General features: G+C 36.3%; 1 pseudogene; it reads left to right on the forward strand.

Annotated features, from left to right (window-relative positions):
• Positions 1-6,723: 6,723 nt before the first annotated feature.
• On the forward strand, positions 6,724-7,529 carry LOC111794126 (uncharacterized; annotated as a pseudogene).
• The last annotated feature ends 12,637 nt before the right edge of the window (positions 7,530-20,166 follow it).

The following is a 20,166-nucleotide window of genomic DNA, read 5'->3' on the forward strand; positions in this document are numbered from 1 at the left end:
CGTACGTGACACTCTTGCCTCATACGGCAACGTCCCGACATCAGGACCTACCCTTTCCTTTGACCTACGGGTCCTCAAACCAACCTGTCCTCCCTTTCTATTCCTCGGTAAGCACTTTCTTTTCATTCATTGATTGATTCAAGGTAGCTGTAGCTTGCTTCCAAGTCCAAGCGCTAGTGGTAGAATCTAGTTGCTAGAAGCGAACTTTGGGACCAACTATTAGAATATTAGTAAAGGCACCTTAGCCTATCTCTCGATACAGAAAGGGGCCTTTTCTTGCTCGTTAGCGCTTTAGTTTGAAATAAGGACATTTAGGCTTGACTAAGAGTCTCATTAGGGCGGCTTCTCGTTTAGTATTGCTTTGGCTTTGTCATCTGTATCTTGTTGGCGTGGGAGCTACGCAACTAAAAGCAAATGAATGAAGGAAGAAGGTATTAACATTAGAAAGACTACAAAGGCATTCCAGGCCGACTACAAGACTAGGACTATAATAAAAGTCATGAGCGATAGCGAAGCCAAGTCGGATCGACTTTTTTATGTCGAAAGACCCAAAACTAGCTATCTTATAGCATACTACTAAGACAAGCCTACTAAAAAAAATCTCATAAGTAAACGTCTGTTCGTATCACAACTAATAGAAAAAAACCACTACCTCACTCAACGTCTAGTCTAGTAGTGGTTCAGATCTTGATCGGGTCCGAGCTTCCCAAGCTCTATGCTGTTGGGGAACTTTACTTCAGTCTGACCCCCTTCTTGATTTACTATATTTGGGTCTTTGGAGTACTTTGGGATTATATTTTGCGCCAAGGATTTGTGCTTGTGGGCTAGGGTAAATATAGCAGATCAGCGGATCTGGTGGTCGATAATCGTTCAGAATTGGTAAAGGTTGTCGTAGCACCTGTAGTAGGACAGAAGACTGATTGCGATGCCCGTGGACCAATTTACGATGTCTCCATTGCTAACATTCGTCAAGAAGGCCATGTGGATTGTCCAGGGTCTTCTTCGGCTAATGATACCTCTCTTGGATTTTATGTCCTACAACTCATAGTTTGTAAACAAAAACATATTCTATTTTCAATCAAGTTATTATTGATGTTTATTAAGTAAACATTGATATTGAATAAAGTGAATTTTACGATTATTAATTTAAATCGAATAAACTCTAACTATAGTATGATTATTTGAACTATATATAGAGACATAAGAGTGTTTCAAGTTCAAGTATATAGTCAAAATGATCTACAATACATGGATAATGCTGAGTACTTTATCTTGGGGACACTATGGATGCGACCAACTTTTGTATATGATATAAACAATGTGATCACTAAATTGTACATGCGGAGACATGTGAGTGGGGGCATCCTATGCAATGAGTATTGCATAAGATCAGACCATGAAGAAAATCACTCTCACTTTATAATGTCGTTCTGATTTATTTTCATTGGATGACCTAGGTAACTCGATCTTAATCCTGAGCTAACCATGAACTCCTATGTATTCAGAATTATCTTTAGATTTGCATGGGTGAGAGTGACTCGATTTCGCCGACTCAATAAGCCACCCATTTCAGGGGGGTTGAATAGCTAGAGACATAGGGTGCAAGATGGAATTCACTCCTACTCACTTTTAGGTATAGTAGAGATGTTGTTCCCTTAAGTACTGACTTCAGGTCTTGAACAAGGGGCCCTACCCTCTCATTGGTTTGAGAGGGATTTGGTTTACTGGTTGGACCACAAACAATTGTTCATTAGAGGATCTGTGGAACATAAGGAACAAGAAATAACTTCAGGGGTAAAACAGTAAATTGACCCAACTCTAGTTACGAACAACCTATGAATGATCGACTTACCAATCATGGTTATATCAAATGGACAGAAATATATCTATAGTGAGGGGAGTGCAACTACTAGGCTATAGTGGAGTGTCCTAGTCGTTAACGAATGTTGGTTAACAAGGTTAATGAGTTTAGCCGGTTAGTCTCAGATCGCTGGAGCCCATGATCTCTAGGTCCATTAGGTCCCCCTGCTAGCTCATATCGGACTAAACCTTAGAATAGTGTGACGAGTGAGTTCGAAGTGTTCGAATTAGGGAATATGCGCTAAATATATATAATATATTTAACCGCATTTTTGTTTTATTTATGAATTAAACAAAAAGAGAGAATCGGAGATATTTAGATAAGATTTAAATATTTTAATCAATATGTGTTGGAATTGATTGGGATTGGCATTTGAATTAACGTTAAATATTAATTAAAATTTTTAATTAATCATTTAATATTACTTTAATTTGAAATTAATTATTTAAATTAATTGTTGAATTAAAATGAACACTAAATGAAAAAATCCATGTTCGTGGAATTTTGAGTGTCAATATTTGGTTTAACCAAACTTGAATGCTAGCAAATAAACCCCATATATTTGAGTGAAATTTTGAGTGTCAAAATTTTGTAATCTCAAATTTGCATGAACATGCAAATATGACAATATAAATAGAGTGATCAAGGTACATGGAAAGTTTCTTAGAAAAACCTTGAGAAAAACCCTTACAAACTCTCTCTTCACATATACTAAATCCCTTCCAAGTTTAGTCACTCACCGGATTCCACAATTCAGTTCTAAGGTCAGAGAATAGTAGGGAAGACACTAGTGGTGGTTCGAAACCGGTTCGTTTGGAAAAAGAAATTTGAACTACAAAAGGTTAGGACTCAAACTCCTTGAGTTTTAATGCTTGTGAACATGCTAGCTAATTTACTATAATTGATTTACTTAGAGTGCCTAAGATCCAAATTGCTTCAGCATGTGTTATAACACCATCAACCTCGATCCCGAAGCCTTTGAAGTATGTTTTTGATAGGCGCCTCGAGATGTATGGGAAACTCGCTGCTAATAAATCCCGCCCAGTGTCCTCCTTTTTCCCCCGCCGCCTTCCGACTCGCGGGAGTATACAATGACAACTTCTAGGCACTCATGCCTGATCGTGAAACTGCCTGTTGAATGTCCGATAGCGCGTTGCTCCAACCTGAGCTATACAACAACGAGATCCCCCTTGATCTTTGCCGGATGTGCTTGATGGTCTCCCATAATACGGTCACTTGGGGATGGATTACTCCAGTTGTTCCAAGAGTCTCCGCTAGTTGAACCCCGTCCAGTAGATTCCCTGTTTGGCTCATCCCCTTTGTTAGCTCTTTTATCAGGATACTATTACGTATGTTCGTAAAGTTTGAATGGATGGCGGAGCGTAGGTGGCAAGCAGTTATATGGATTCGGTGCTTTACCCATAGACGCTTCTCTAGCTCTCGCAAGAATTGTATGGGAGTCGTCCTCGGAGGAACTTCCCGTATGACGGTACTAGGAAATTCTATCATACTCCGTACAGCTATTGTTGTTGTTCTTGCAAAGCCTACCCAAAGGTTCAGGCCGGATTGTAGGAAGTGGGCGATACGTTTTTGTATTTCTATGAGAAGCTCTACGACACCCACGATTCCCAGTAGTAAGTCGTCAACATATCGTGCGTAACAAATCCTTATTAAGTAATGGGTTTTTAAGGGGACCAACATATGGGCCAAGCGTCTCTCTGACCTGATAACTAGTCTTGCCTCCCCGCCCAGCTCTATCAGCAGGCCTTTTCTTTTGTCCCTTCCGTCCTCCCGGGCTGGGCTCTCGCGTGTCCTGGGTCCTATCAGATCAACCAGCAACCGATATACAAAACAAGGAGTTAAGCAAGGGCCGATTTCTTATTACAACGTTCTTGACCATAGAATTCAGCCTGAGATCATATGAATCCAACAACTTATCACTTCCATGTACCCGAACGAGCAATTACAAGAAGCAATACAAAGAAGATTCAAGTATCAAATCAAGAAAATAATGGAGTGGCTGACATTGCAAAGTGATTAGAAGACTTGCCATTAGTAGTTGAACTACCAATTAAGGCAATTTATGAATACTTTATTTTCGTCGATTTGTATTTAATAGCATTTATTAGTAGTTTGTATGAATGCCTTATTTTCTTCAATTTGTATTTAATAGCATTTGTAGTTGGTGGTTGTATTTTATTATATTAGGGTTATCTTTTGGGCCTATTTAAAGGCATGTAATATTCATGTTTGAGCATGATCATGAATTGTTGAACACAAACAAAACTTTTGTGTTTTTTTGATTCCATTTTGGTGTTATTCTTTTTCAAACCTTGCTTTAGGTTTGATGTTTAAACCGATTCATTGAATTAGTTTTGATCAAGCTAATTCTGGAGTGAATTGTCTTGGTATCTAAGAGTGGTCATCATACATTCCAAGTTCGATCTAAGAGTCATTCATCTTCTAACCAGCTCTTGGTTGGAATCAATCCGTTAAGTTAGCTTTCTCTGTGAACGTTTTGCAAGGATTCTAGAAAGACCTCTAGCTTTGCAAATTCCAGCATTGTAAGTGCTTATCATTTAGTATCAGAGCATTTGGTCGACGTTCTTTGGCCGCTCTAGAAGTGAAATATCTTTACTGTTTTTTTTTTTTTTTTCTATCAATTTTTTTTCTCTCTTAGATTATCGGAAAAAAAAGAAGAAGAAGAAGAAGAATTAATAGAAAAAAAAAAAGGAAAAAAAATCTGTAGTAAAAAAAAAAAATCAGTTCTGAGAAAAATATATATATATATTCAATTCTTATCATTTATTTTTAAGCTCTTGATCCTTGAGATACTAGTCTTAGCTGGTTAGAATTGATTGTTGAATTGGTTATAATCAAGCTTAAAGCAAGATTGCACCCAAAAAAAATAATAATAATAAAGTCAGCATTTACATTCTTGACCTAGTACCAAAAGCCTACTTTTGAGTCTTAAACACGAGTGTTCCTGGGTGAAATTTTTGTGAGAAGGTATGAATCTAGACATGGTATCTTCTTCCTTCTCTAATGTTTGCTCTTTCCATCATAGTCTCCATCTCTTGATAATATTCAGCAACACTTTTTGTTCCTTGCCTCAAACCTTGCAATTTAGTTTTCAAATTTTTTTTGTAATGTTTCGGAACATACATTTTTCTCATGGCTTCTTTAAGTTCTTCCCAAGTCTCTATTAGATCTTCCTCTTTTCTTCTTCTCTCGGATTTGAGATGTTGGTACCAATCACCGACATGATTGGTAAATTCAGCAATAACAAGTCTCATCTTGTTGCAATCAAACACATTCTATATCTTTCTTTCCCATTGCAAGTATGCCTTAGAATCTACCGTTCCACAAAAGGGTGAGATTTTGAGTTTAACTCCCCCATCTCTATCTTCATGTACTCTTTCCATCCTTCTAGGTTGCATAATATTTGCATGGTTATTTCTTCCTCTCCATCTTCCTTCAACTTGTCTTTCTTGTACAACAATGCCTTCATCTTCTTGTAATGCTAGTTCTTGTCTTTGTTGTTGTGCCCTTCTTTCTTGTCTATCTTCCATCATCATTTCCATCACACCTTAAATTGCTTGAAGAATGGTTGTATTAAGATCTGGTACTGGTGCTACTCCTTCTCCATTATGTGACATTTTGTTATTAGTAATATAGGGACCTCTCCGCACTTTTCACAAAGAATTTCACTCAGTGACACTCGTGTTTAACACTCAAAGGTAGACTTTTGGTACTAGGTCAAGAATGTAAAGGCTGTCTTTTTTTTTTTTTTTTTCTTTTTGGTGCAATCTTGATTTAAGCTCGATTATAACCAATTCAATGATCAACTCTTATAAGCTAAGACTAGTATCTCAATGATCAAGAGTTTGAAAATTTTGAACAAACTCAAATAATTGATAAGAACAGAATACCTTTTTTTTTCTTTGAACTGATTTTTTTTTTACTACAGATTTTTTTTTTTCTACTAATTTTTCTTTTTGATAATCTGAGACTAAAAAATTGATAGAAAAGAAAAATAACAGTAAAGATATTTCACTTCTAGAGCGGCCAAAGAACGCCGACCAAATGCTCTGATACCAAATGATAAGCGCCAATAATGCTGGATTTTGCAAAGCTAGAGGTCCTTCTAGAATACTTGCAAACGTTCACAAAGAAAGCTAACTTAACGAATTGATTCCACCAAGAACTGGTTAGAAGATGAATGACTCTTAAATCGAACTTGGAATCTATGATGGTCACTCTTTGATTCCAAGACGACTAACTCCAGAATTAGCTTGATCAAAACTAATTCAATGAATCGGTTTAAGCATCAAACCTAAAGCAAGGTTTGAAAAAGAATAACACCAAAAAGGTATCAAGCAAACACAAAGGTTTTGTTTGTATTCAACAATGATGCTCAAACATGAATATGGCATGCCTTTAAATAGGCTAAAAAGATAACCCAAACATAACGAATTTCATCTACCAACTACAAACTACAACTACAAATAAAACTATAAATACAAATGGAAGAAAATAAGGCATACATAAATTGTCTTAATTGGTAATTCAACTACCAAAGGCAAAGTCTTCTAATCACTTTCCAATGTCGGTCACTCCATTATTTTCTTGATTTGATACGCTATAAAGATTTTTGGGCTCAAAAGTCTTTTTTTCAAATTGTACACTAGCTAGCCTTTGAAGATGCAATGTATAGGTCTCTTATATCTTCTTAACCTTGCTTCTTGTAATCGGTTCTTCTGGTACATGCAAAGGGTCAGTAGTTGAATTTATATCAGGTCCCCACCTCTCCTAAGACCAGAATGATTATCCCTGCCCGATGGGTCTACATTTATCCCTGAATGTCGTTGGGTACTATTCACTTCCCCTCCATTCTTGTAACTGTCACCTATAATCTGGCAGGTGTGTTCGCACCCACCTGAATGGACGAGAAAGAAAGGAGTTTTCTCGAAGCAACCCCCCATGTTCCAGACCCAAGAGTCAGCTTTCCCATATGAGCATTCGGTACATGTATCAGTCCGTAGAAGAGTGAAAGGGTCACCACTACTGAGGATCTCCCCCCTAATCTTAGATAGGTCTTCTGAGGGTTCCCCGCAGTTCATTGCTGTGCTTACCCACTAGGCTATCCTTCTCTGAAAACTCCACGGGACCACCTACCACTAATCTTCGGCCGGAGGGGTTTATTGCACAAAAACGTCGGGACGCAGGCCCCCGAAGAGGGAAGGCTAACGAATCCCAGATGCAAAGCCCTGCACCTCATTAAGATCATATTGGCATACTCTCCCAAAAAAGAAAAGAGCAAACCCCATTCAAGACGAAAGTGAGGTACAACAAGGCCATTTCTGCCCACTACCCTTCTCACAAAGCCATACGTGGACGTTACCGCTCATACAACTCCCAGCCAGCAAGCAGTTAGCTTCCTCTACAAAGAATGGAAGCATAAATGAATCGACATCAAATAGAGGAATTCTCATTTTCTTTTCAGCAAGCGACATGTCAGATCTGGGGCATCCCTTTCACAAAAACCTATGGATCCCCCCTCCTATCAGCACCTTGTGATTTTCTCAAAGATCATTACGAGCCCTCTCCCTATTTGTTCCTCTCCCTATTGGTTGAAGTACTGAGCAATCGTCTTGTTATGTTGTGAAATTGACAACAACTCATTTTCCAGAAGTTGTAGCCTTATATCGTTCTTCTTTTAGAACAACATCACGAACGTGTCCCATACTTCTTTCGGTGTCTTGTCATCCCAAATATGCTCTAACATCTCTTCTTCGATTGTGGTCTTCAAGGCAAACATTGTTTTTCCTGCTTTGATTCTCCATTTGCGCAAGATGCTGTTAGAATCCTCCTCTGGTGGGAGTAACGACCCCCCAAAGGTCCTGTCCTTGTAAATAGGACATTATGCATGTTTCCCACGTCTTGTAATTGTTATTGTTGAGTTTCTTAATTCCTCCTATGATTTGGAAGTCACCCATCATGTTGGCAATACTTCAGTAATACCAAATAAGAAATTTTGACACAAAACTTGCAAAGTCACGGACTACTCCCGACACAAAGAAACTTACTCACTAATAATCTCAGGAAATCGTTTCTGATGTGGAAGATCAGACAACGCTGCAACCGCAGAGCATACTAGGAATTCCAAGAGATCTGACAGCCTACATTAACCTCGCTCTGATACCAGATTGTTGAACACAACTCTTTGTAGGAAATACTTGCACTCTTTATTAACACCAATCGAGAAGAGAATACAAGACACTTTGAATAATACTACTACTTTGTATTTCTTTGGGTTGATAACCTAGGTAGGGTAGATGAGTATTTATACTAGAGCCTACGTAATCTAGGCCTAACGAATCTAAATCTTTTTCCTAAAATATCTAGATCTCTTCTCTAAAATATCTCATTATCTTTATTCTAAAATACTTAAATCATAAATATAAATGGGCTCATACAATTATTGGGTTTGACTCTATTGGGCGAGATGATATTTTAACAGTTGGATGTAAGTAAGACCAAGCCTAGTGACCCACCATTCCTGCACATCCACTCTCATCGACCCACCTAAAAAATCAAATAGGTGGGTCAACGAGTCCATTCACATGCACATGCATCTCTACAATAATATGATATTGTTGGCATCTTGAGTTTCGCTTTCATTGTTGCTTTGAAGTGCCTTTCATTTCCATATCGGATGGTGTGAGTGACGAGTGTCGCTCAGGTCTTTGTCAGGAATTATAGACATCCACAATAATATGATATTATCTACTTTGAGCATAAGCTCTCGTGGCTTTGCTTTGGGTTTCCCCAAAATGCCTTATACCAGTAGAGATGTATTCCTTACTTGTATAAACTCATGATCATTGCCTAAATTAGCCAATGTCGGACTCTCTCTGATAAGGCAACCCTAATTCTCATCCCAACGATCCAAGCTTTTGTTGAAGCAAAAACCCTTGAATCAAAGTAATTAACACCTCCTTGTACAAAATTTGGATCAATCAAGAGATAAGACTAGAATTAGATTACCTCTTACGATCGAAGATCTAGAAGCAAGATTTGGAACCTTGTTCTAAATTGAGTCACTCCACAATCGAACTTGATCAAGGCTTAATTGAATGGCTCGGATGCAATTCTACCACAAGAATTGCTTGAAACTTAGAAATGGCAAAATTAATACTCGAATTTCTAAGGGAAACGTCTCAATTTGAGATCTAGATTATAATCATCCACGAATCTGATTTTTACACAACATATTGTGGGTATTTATAGTATCTTGAAAAAAGACGTTTGTGGCCGGGATTTAATCCTGATCTCCTTTAATCTCTACAAAAGACGAAGTCAAATTGATCATTTGACCATTACATAATTTATAAAATTAAAAATAATAGTTTTCAACAAATGTTATGTGCTTGAGTGGCTAAGTAGATAGGTTTGAAATCAATTGACCTTTGCCTACATTTTTTTAATCTTCTTGGCAATAGGTCCATTTAGGACACCGTGATCCTTATCATCTTTCCCCTCTTCAAAAGGATTCGTCCTCGAATTAGAAAAAATCATCACCACCTTTCCTTCACCTCCTTTTGTAATGTTTTGATCAAATCTGCCGGCTTCACTCACAAAAATATTAGAGAAATTTTGTTTCTCAATGCTCTCCTTCACCACCTTAAAATATGAGAGAACCCAAATCAGAAAAAATCATCACCTCCTCTCCTTCACCTCATTTTGTAATATTTTGATCAAAGCTGCCAACTTCACTCACAAAAATATTAGAGAAATTTTGTTTCTCAATTCTCTCATTCACCTCCTTGTTCAAATCTGCATGCTTCACTCACAAAAATATGAGAAGGAGTAGGAAGCAAATCAAGTGGATTAAATCCATAAACTATCCTTAAAGAATAAGTCAGGAACATATTTTGCATCATCCATTTTGCAAAAAAGAAAGTCATTTTAATAATTTTATCTACCACAACAAAAATACTATCTTTATCCTTTTTAGTGGGCAGTAAACCAAGAACAAATTTCATAGATATATTAGTCCAAGGTTTGTTTGGTACATTCAAAGGAGTATACAATCCATTTGGCGGTGATCTAGATTTAGTTTCTTTGCGTTTAAAACATTGGCTACAAAACTTATGAACATCATGTTTCATGTTCGCCCAAAAAAAGTGTTTATGCAACATCTTATAAACTTTATTAATCCTAAGATGTCCCATAAAGGCACCACCATATGCTTCTCTCAAAAGTAAATCTTGAATAGAGCATCTAGAAATACAAAGCATACTTTTCTTAATTAAAGATTTATGAAACACATAATAATCATCCACAACTTTTTTTGTAAGACAAGATGCATAAATAGTTGTGAAGTCATGGTCATCTCTATATAATTTTGTAATATGCTCAAATCCAATAATTTTTGCACTAAGAGGAGTAGAGAGATTGTACCTTTTAGATAACACATCAGCTGCCATATTATCCTTACCTTGCTTATATTTGATGACATACAAAAATGTTTCAATAAATTCCACGTATGTCTATGGTTTAGTTTGCTTAAACCCTTCAGATAGTTCAAGCATGATCAAAGTGGATCACAAATTCTCTAGGTCATAAGTAGTGTTGCCATCATTTTTTGAATAAGCCTCATGAGCAACAAACATTCTTGAGTAGCCATTGTAGCAGCTACATATTCTGCTTCACAACTTGACAAAGCAACAGTGCTTTGCTTTTTACTGCATCATAAAATTGCAACAGAGCCGGCTGTAAAACAAAAACCTGTTGTGGAGCGTCTGTTGTTTACGTCATCAACCCAATCAGCATCCAAAAACCACTCAAGAAAAATGACTTCGATTTCTCATACATCAATCCATAATTTAGAGTGCTCTTGATGTAACAAATAATCATTTTTGCTACAATTAAATGAGTCTCATGTGGTTGATCCTTAAATTGAGACACAACTCCTACTAAAAAAGCAATTTCTGGCCTTGTGATAGTTAAATAGAATAAATTACCAACAAGTTGACAGAAGAATGTAGCATCTACTATTGACTTCCCTTCATTTCTAGATAATTTGAGATTTGGTTCCATAGGAGTAGTTTTTTCTCTTGAATTCCCCCTATGAAACCGCTGCAATAAAATCGATGCATATCATTTTTTAGAGAGAAAATAACCATCACATTTCTTAATTTCCAAACCCAAAAAACAATCAGCTTCACCTAATCTTTTCATTTCAAAACGAACAAACCGGGCATCTTGGAGACTACTAATTTCAACAATATCATCACCAGTAATAATCATGTCATCAACATTAAGTTAGAGAAAGTTGCATACAGTTGTTGTTTTCTTAACAAATAAGCTCGGATCAGCACATGAAGACTTAAAACCACAAAAAATTAAGATATTGAGCAATCTTACCAAACCAAGCACGAGGAGCTTGCTTGAATCTGTACAATGCCTTCTTAAGTCTACACACATAATCAGGATATTCCTTAGAGGTAAATCCTTGTGGCTGCTCCATAAAAATATCCCAATTCAATTCTCTGTTAAAGGCATGCATTTTTCACATCAAGCTGACATAATTTCTAGCATTTACTAGCAGCTAAAGAGATGATTGTCCATAATGTTACCATCCTTGCGAATGGACTAAAAGTCTCATCATAGTCTCAATCATATTGCTGAGAGAACCCACAAGCAACAAGACAGCTTTATGTCTATTAATTCTACCATCATCTTTTTTCTTCACCTTGTAAATCCACTTACAAGTAATTAAATCGACATCATGAGACTTTGGTACAAGCTCCCAGGTGTCATTTTTTTAAGTGCTGAAATTTCTTCCATCATTGCATTTTTCCATTCTTAAATTTCTTTAGCTTCACGGTACAATTTCGACTCATTTTCATTTGTATCTCCCATAAAAAAACAAGACAAAACTGAAAATTGATTAATGTCAAGTACAAAATCAGAAAAAAGACCTGGTAACCTTTTCTGTCTTTGAGGATTTTTTCTTGTGGCAACTTCAATGTTTGTAGTGGCTTCTGTATTCTCCTCAACTTGAATGTCGGTCACAATTGAAAAATCTTTTCTCCCTAATGTAGAATCATCAGGAAAGAGTGCAACAGTAGTTGTACTTTTGCTGCCATTTGCATCGTCTTTGTAACTTGAAATTTCATCAAACACCACATCACGAGATACAATAACCTTCTTTGTTTCCAAATCCATACACCTCCAACCCTTTCTATGAGTATCATTGCCAACACTCCCATCATTCAAATCTCCTTCTTTTGTCACTGGATGCATTGAATTATCAATTGTCACAATGACCTTCTTTTGACAATGTGGACGAACATCTGATAGAAGAGTTTCGTTTCCAGTTGCATGATGAGAACAACCAGAATCGACAATCCATTCTACATTGTAGTCTATAAAGGCATGAGCATTTTCAAAGACATCATCTTGATGTACAGCTGAAGTCACATTTGTTGGCTAGTCAAGAACCTCAATAATTAAACAATGTTCCCAAATTGGATTCGAAGAACTTTTACTTTCATGTACAACATTTGTTTCTGATTCCTGCATTTTAACTCGGCAATTTGGCTTAATATGGCCTAACTTTCTACATCGATGACACCACTTTCACCTGACAATCTCGTTTAAAATGGCCAAGTTTTCCACACCTGTAATAAGCTTTAAATGACTTCTTTGACGACTCCTCATCCAATATGAAGGCTTTGAATGAAAATTTTGTCTTCTTTGATCTTTGACATACAACACATCTTCTGACTTTGGAGAAAGCTCGTTGCTGCTAGTCATTTGCCTAATCAAAGCTTTCTAATTAGAAAGCAAATTCTCCCATTCAAACTGTAGGCTTATTTGTCCACCCTTGTATTGAGGAAACAAAGGGCATAAAGTTTTCGTAATCCACGAATAAGATAACGCCGTAATCGAGCATCACTCACTGGCTCCTCAACATCTAATTCTGAAATTTCAGAACACAAATTTTTGCACTTTCAAAAAATTTAGTATTAAATTATAGTTTACCATATATATCTTATTTTATATTTTATTATAAGGCAGATATTTGTCTTCTTATCATAGGTATCTTTCCATTTATTACTCTTCTCATATCCTTGTAATTTATTTGATTATAAATATATAACTTTCACACCATTTAGGTATGGTGGTTTAAGCAAACTTCTCATGGTATCAGAGCCCTTTCGGTTTAGCAACCCCGATCCTTTCTTTTCAATGGCTTCTGAATTCTCTACTATTCTTTTCCACCACCACTGTTGACTTTGACGCCGCAGGGGCAGTCACCATGGCTGCTGCAGGCGAAGCCGATTGATTACTCTTCAGCTCCATCCTTTTGTCCTCCGAATCACCATTCGCCATACTCTGTACATACAACCTCACCTTCTCCAACACAATTGGTTTCCCCTTAGCCAACTATTCCCAAACAACCCTTCATCCTCCACAGAAACCTTAATCTCAGGATCCTCATCATCATTCTCTTCGGAAATATACGGAATCTCGATAAGCCCATCGACCTCTTGTAGAGATTTACCTTCGAAATCTGGGCACCGCATTGGCCTCTTCGCCAACCAAATTGCCGACGCCCTTCTCACCAAAATTGGCTCCTTCGCCCAAGGCGACTCTTCCGGCTTCAACATTGTCTTTGTCCCTTGCTCTAGGTTTCCCCTTCTACTTCTTGGGTTGTATATATTCTCATCGAAGCCAAGGCAGCATCGTCGCTGAGCGACAATCCCTCTACTATTTTCGACAGCCAAGAAAGTGTTTCTCTACGCCTCCTCTGAACCAGGTTGTCGACACCTTCACGAAAAGTGTTTCTCACCGTCTCTTTGAATTTTTCAGATCCAAGCTTCACGTTCGTTCAAATCCGACGCTCAGCTTGCAAGGGAGTGTTAAGGATATTTAGTACTAAATTATAGTTTACCATATATATCATATTTTATATTTTATCTAGATATTTTCCTTCTTATCATAGGTATCCTTCAATTTATTACTCTTTCCATATCCTTATAATTTATTTGATTATAAATAGATAACTTTCACACCATTTAGGTGTGGTGGTTTAAGCAAACATTCTCATAGTTCATTCTCTAGAAATTGCAATCGAGCTCTATTTTTCTTAGTGAACAGCTTTTGAAGTGTTTCCCACACTTGCTTTGGTGACTTTAAATCACGAACATGATCAATATATTCCTTGCTAATCAAAGTTCGCAAGGTAAATAAAGCTTTTCCACACTTGATCTTCCATTTTCGGCGTAATTCAGCATTTTGTGGAGTATCGGCTGGAATTTCTGTGTCATCACCTTCAATTAAATCCCGCAAATCTTGCCCCTGTAGATAAGCTTCCACACATAACTTCAAATAAGTATAATTATTGCCAACAAACTTTTCCATAGCTATACCCATAGAAGCACTTCCACCATTCATCTCGTTGAGTAATAATATCAAACCCTTGGTTACCAACTTGACTCTGATACCAACTGACACAATATCTACCACTAAAAAATGTGAATAGATTTAAAAATATTATTACTCAAGGAAACAATATAGAGCTTAGGGTTTACGTTTTTCTCTTTCTCAACGTGTAGTGAAACATAGAGAGGGCCTCTCCCAAATAAACGTGTAGTGAAGAATTTGTGGACATGTTTAGGATTCAGGGTTTACGTTTTTCTCTTTCTATATATATAATTTATTTATTAATCAACTATCAATTTTAACTATCAACTTACATAAATATGGCGGTAGTTACTACCTTAACAACGGATGAGAGGAGTGCATTTGTAACCTAAATGAGAGGACGAGAAGGAAGGTAATGGCTGGACAGACATTGTGCATGGCTGAAATAAATGTTGCCGATGTCGTCGTCAGAGAGGTATAAATTTTGACTCAAACAAATGTTGCTCACGTCATCGTTACAAAGGTATAAATTTTGATTCAATGTTAACTCCTGCAAAAACTCAAGCCATTGCATATTCTTGTACTCGATTCTTGCTTCGACTTCGATCTTGTATAGTGTAATGGTTCAGGTCCACCGCTAGCAGATATTATCTTTTTTAGGTTTTTTCCTTTCGAGCTTCCCCTCAAGGTTTTTGGGCCTTCCATATTACGCGTCTGCTAGTGAAATGTTTTTGCACCCTTATAAATGGTGTTTCATTCTCCTCCCTGACCAATGTGAGATATCACATAAAGTGTTTTAGTTCCCCTTTTAACTTATGGTAAACCATGCACACAAAGAAAGAAATTAAAGTGATCGTCATATGATTATCTTCTTTGTACTTTTACCCAAAACTCCTTTTAGAGTGTCAAAAACATAGTAAGAATTTTGAATTTATCATACTATTCTAAGCTTATAAAAAAAAAAATGAAAATTTGTCCAAACCCAACACTCCAAAATTCAGAAGCATGTTAGTCCATCCGATGGTCTTTTTTGTGACCAATAAGTATTTGCAACAAAGATAGTTTGTACTCATTATTAAGGTGGGCTTTGATGATTATTGGCAAAGTATTATTCTTTCCATGAAAAACATATTTGAAACGTGAGGGCAGAGGCTTAAGCTCTAATTCCGTTGGCTCAAGCATAGTCATTTTTGGAGGCTTGGATTTTTCTCTGGAGGTTCTTCCTTGGTTTCTCATAACTTGAAGAAATATAAATTGTTTAGCACTCATAGGAATCATCCTTACTTTAGAGAGTGCATGAAATATGCGTTTAATTAACATTTGTAGACTATTTTTCCAAGTGAAAACTCGGTTTAAATTGCACTAGTAATGAATATATTTGATAATCTTCCACGTATTGAGAGAGTTATAAGATAGTCTCAACTATTTTATGAGAACTTAATTGAAGTTCCAATTGTCATGTTAGGTGACAAAATTGAAGGCTTTGCTTTCCTCAAAGTAATACGGAGGGATGACCACAAGGATACAAATCAAAGTCATAAATCTCAAGATAGACTCAATATACTTATCTCGATATAGACTTGTAGATCTTCTTAATAGAATCGAGTTCATATGATATAAATGACAAAAAGAAAAATGTGTACACATAAGAAGATACATATCTATGAACTGTTGAGGATTATTGGGAGTGAGTCCCACATTGGTTAATTTAGTGGAAGATCATGGATTTATAAGTGAGAAATACTATCTCCATTGTTGTGAGGCCTTTTGGGGAAGCCCAAAGCAAAGCCATGAGAGCTTATGCTCAAAGTGGACAATATCATACCATTGTGGAGACTCGTGTTCGTCTAACATGAACATGTGTATCGAATCATCCTTCTTCATAAACCAGACGAGTAATCTCCATGGTCATATGAACCATATGTATAATATGTATAACTCTTCAGGATACATTTTTAGTTCTTTCAAGTCTATCTGTGTCATTTTGTATGGGGTCTTTGAAATAGGGATTGTTTTTTGTTCAAGTTCGATATTGAACTCAAACTCTCATGTCAAGATACGACAGAGAGAACATCGAAGAACAGATCCTCAAACTCCCTAACTATTAAGCTTCTGCATATCTTGTGTCCATGACACTAGCCAATACACCACATTCTAGAATATCTTCTTCGCCTTCAACAATGACACCATCTTCAGGGATAAAATAACCTTTGAATCCTAGAATTTCAAACTAGATTGGTACAATGATATGAATTTTACTTCTTTACGACCACAATATATATACTTAGTTTTTTAGTCAAACAATCCATTCCCACAATTATATCAAGTCTATGTTCAAACGCATACCTAACAAGATTTTACTCATTTACTATCAATCATGTTAGATAGTTATATCCAAACATACAATTGAAAGGTTCTAATTCTACCTTGGCTTGTCCACAAATGATACAGGTATAAACGAGTGCGTAAATCTAGAATCAAATAATGCTCAAGCACGATGACCAAAAATAGATAGGGTACTTAACACTATGACATTAGATTTCACTACCACTTGACAGGCAATGATGAACACTCAGTCTCAAAGTCTCAAACCATTGAGCAAGCTTTCTTATAATGACCTACTTCCTTCTTCGAGCAACATCTTGCACCATTTCATTCTATGCCATAGTTTTAAACAATTATTCTTTTAAGTGAACATGCCCTGTGGCACTTCCAACATAGTTGCTCCAGGGTATATCTGTGTAATACCCAAGAACAATAAAGCCTCCAAGAGGGGCAAAGTATAATTTCTACCAAGTGGTATAAGGTTTTGAATGTAAATGACACAAGGAAAGTTGGAAAAATATGGGAAAATAAAACATTTTCTAATTATTATAGAACTTACATAATTTCTATATTATAGAGAAAGAATCTCATGTGCTAAACAAGGAAAAAATGATCAAAAAGAGGTAAAAGACTTTTTAGAAAAATTGTGGGTTGAGAAAAAATAATATTGAAGTATTTAGAAATGGGCAAGAAAATATGGATAATTACGAAAAGACCCTTGTTGACCAAATTAGATCTCCACCTTATCTCAAAATTCAACTATTGGATCTCTTCTAAAATTAGGCACAATCTAGACTGTTCATAGCTCATCTCATCCAAGGTTTGGAATTTAAAACAAAGGTCAGCAAGGCTCTAATAGAAATTTAAAATAAATATTACATTATCGAAATTCTGGAAGTTTCAAAGGGGATGGATCCTCCCTCTATAAAATATGAATAATGGGCAACTATTTGGAGCAAGAAACCAGCGATAAGCCTTCAATCGAGAGTTACAAACCTTGCATTTTTTGGTATTGAGTTCTCGAGTTCAGCTCAAATTTGAGAGCTATGATATGTCATTTCCTTCAAACTTGATCCTACACCTTCTAAACCTTCTAAACCAGATTAACTCACAAGTTTGGGGAAGAAAGGAAGCGTCAAAATGTCTCAAACCCAGTCTCCCAATCCTATTCGCCATTGAAAGAGTTCAAAGAAAAGCTTGAGATCTAATTTGAGGCTACAAATGAATTCATCAAGTGAGATCCATCCTAATCGGTTTCTGCACATCCAAGGATCGTTTTTGTAGAAAACCATAAAGAGAATTAACTCCAAGAACATGCGTAATCAGAGAAATTTAGTATCGAGTAACATTTAAGGTAAAACTTGAATCTTAGTTTACAGTCCATAATACTCAAAATTAAGGATTTTATTAGCTTTATGGGACTGAATTGAGTTTATTTGATGAGGTTAGTCGATGACTAATTCACCTCGATTCAAACTGCTTAGAAGGATTCAACCCTGTGTTTGGGTTGATTTGGGATTTGCAGACCTAAGTGGAAATCTCAAAATTAGCCGCAACCATGTCAAGTCACATTCCAAAGTCATTCCTATAGTTCGAGAGAAGTATAAGGAGGAATTTTTGCGTAGAAAGCTTGGCCTAAGAGTGCCTCAATAGCCTTGCCTAATAACAAATTTCTCTAGGTTTGCTCCGGCAAAGGAATAAGTTTTCTACCAACTTTAGAAGCTGATAACTTAAGCTTTAGTCCACGAAAACGTAAGATATCGATCTCAAACTCTTCTTTCACATTCTATCTTTAAATTTTATGACGAAATCAAGCAAAAAAATATCTTAGAATAGGTTGGAGAAGAACGTTTTTCTCCTCCCGTATGAGTGGAAGAAGATGACGACGTGGCCGGTCCAACTGAATTGACCATGTTAGCCCAAAAACCTACATCTCCTTGGTTTTTCATCAAATTGAATCTCTTTTTGGCCGATTCTCATAAAATTCTCAATGGTTATAGAAACTAGACTCTCTAAGGAAGCTGTTAGAGAAAATTTGGAGAAAATCGAGTACCGAAAACTCGAGAAACGAGGTCCCTTCCAAGTAAGTAGTCATCTTCGACTTTTCTTAAGAAATACTGCTTGGATTTCAATATATACCTTAAGTCAATTATGAATTAATGATACATGAAAGAAAAACATTAGGAACCATGAGTTAAGTACCTAAACTGGATATTTTTCTTGGAAATTAAATAACGTTATATTGACCCCTAAATGAATTTTGTTGCCTATAAAATTTTAAAACTAGCATAATATGGTAAAGTAATATATGAAGTTTGGTAGCCATTGGACATGCCTAAGTTGGTAAACTGAGAAAAAGTATAAAAGGACCATAATGTTTTTCTTCCATAATAACCCCGTTTTACGATCTTTAAGACATCTAAATAATTTGAAACTTTATACACAACCTTGAAATGACACTATCATGGTAATAGTAAGTTTTCACGTTCATGAGATCGCGTTAGGTTGCCCTCTAATATTTACCTAAATTAAACGTAATAAATTGTGGGACTACCTCATGGTATAATATAGAAGCCTAGGTTCATTAATGAATCACGTGTCAAGGATATACCTAGGAACATTCAATATCATACCGTGGTAAATAAGTGCTAGGATTCATGTCCAAAGTGACCTTTATCTCCCATCTTGTAGTGTGCAACGGTACCCATATTCCTCTTTTAGGTGGGATGCCCTACACTATGTATCTCGAGCAGGATGTCATGAAGAGCCTCCTATTTTCTTCACCTAGATGAGATGTCTCGCACTAGGATTTACTAGCAGGATGACATGATCATAGTTGCACTACTCATGTGTTCATCGGGAGAGAATTGAAGGCCACTTTAGGGAAATTTTTCAGATGAGAAAGTGACATGTAACAAGATGAGTTTTAAGTGCCGAGCCCCTAAAAACCCAAAAGATTCAACATCCTAGCATGAGAATATAATCTAGAGCCTACAAGTAGTTTACTTACTGAGTTTTACTCCCTCTATGTTTTTATTTTATTTTTTCCAGATAATTAGGAGCTAATCGAGGATAGGAAAAGACTTTAGATTGTTTCTTTTGAGTCCGTTTCTTATTTTGTATTTGAACAATGTCTGTTTCTTATGTTGTGTATGAACTTATGTATGAACGAGTTCCGGTAAGAAATTAAATATCTGATTTTTCCTTTTATTGATAATCCTAGAGGTTGATTCAAGATGAGGTAGATTAAATTATTTTTTTTAGAAAAATCCCAAAAATTCAAGAAAAAATTAAAAGAAAATAATAAAAAATTGAGAAAAAGTTAGCCTAAGTGACCATGGTCATTTTGACCCGAAGTGTCCTAATCAATATTATCAAGCAAGAAGAAAAAGAAAGAAAAAGAAAGAAAAAGAAAAAAAAATGAAATTCGGATTTTGAGAGAGAAGTAGAGAGAACTAAAATCCGCTCGAAACGACATGGGTTAGAATTTGGCAAAAAATTCCGTCTAGGAAACGTTCAATAAATCGAGGAGAATTGGG

This window comes from Cucurbita pepo, chromosome 1 (assembly GCF_057944985.1).
Source record: "Cucurbita pepo subsp. pepo isolate OVF chromosome 1, ASM5794498v1, whole genome shotgun sequence".
Classification (NCBI taxonomy): domain Eukaryota; kingdom Viridiplantae; phylum Streptophyta; class Magnoliopsida; order Cucurbitales; family Cucurbitaceae; genus Cucurbita; species Cucurbita pepo.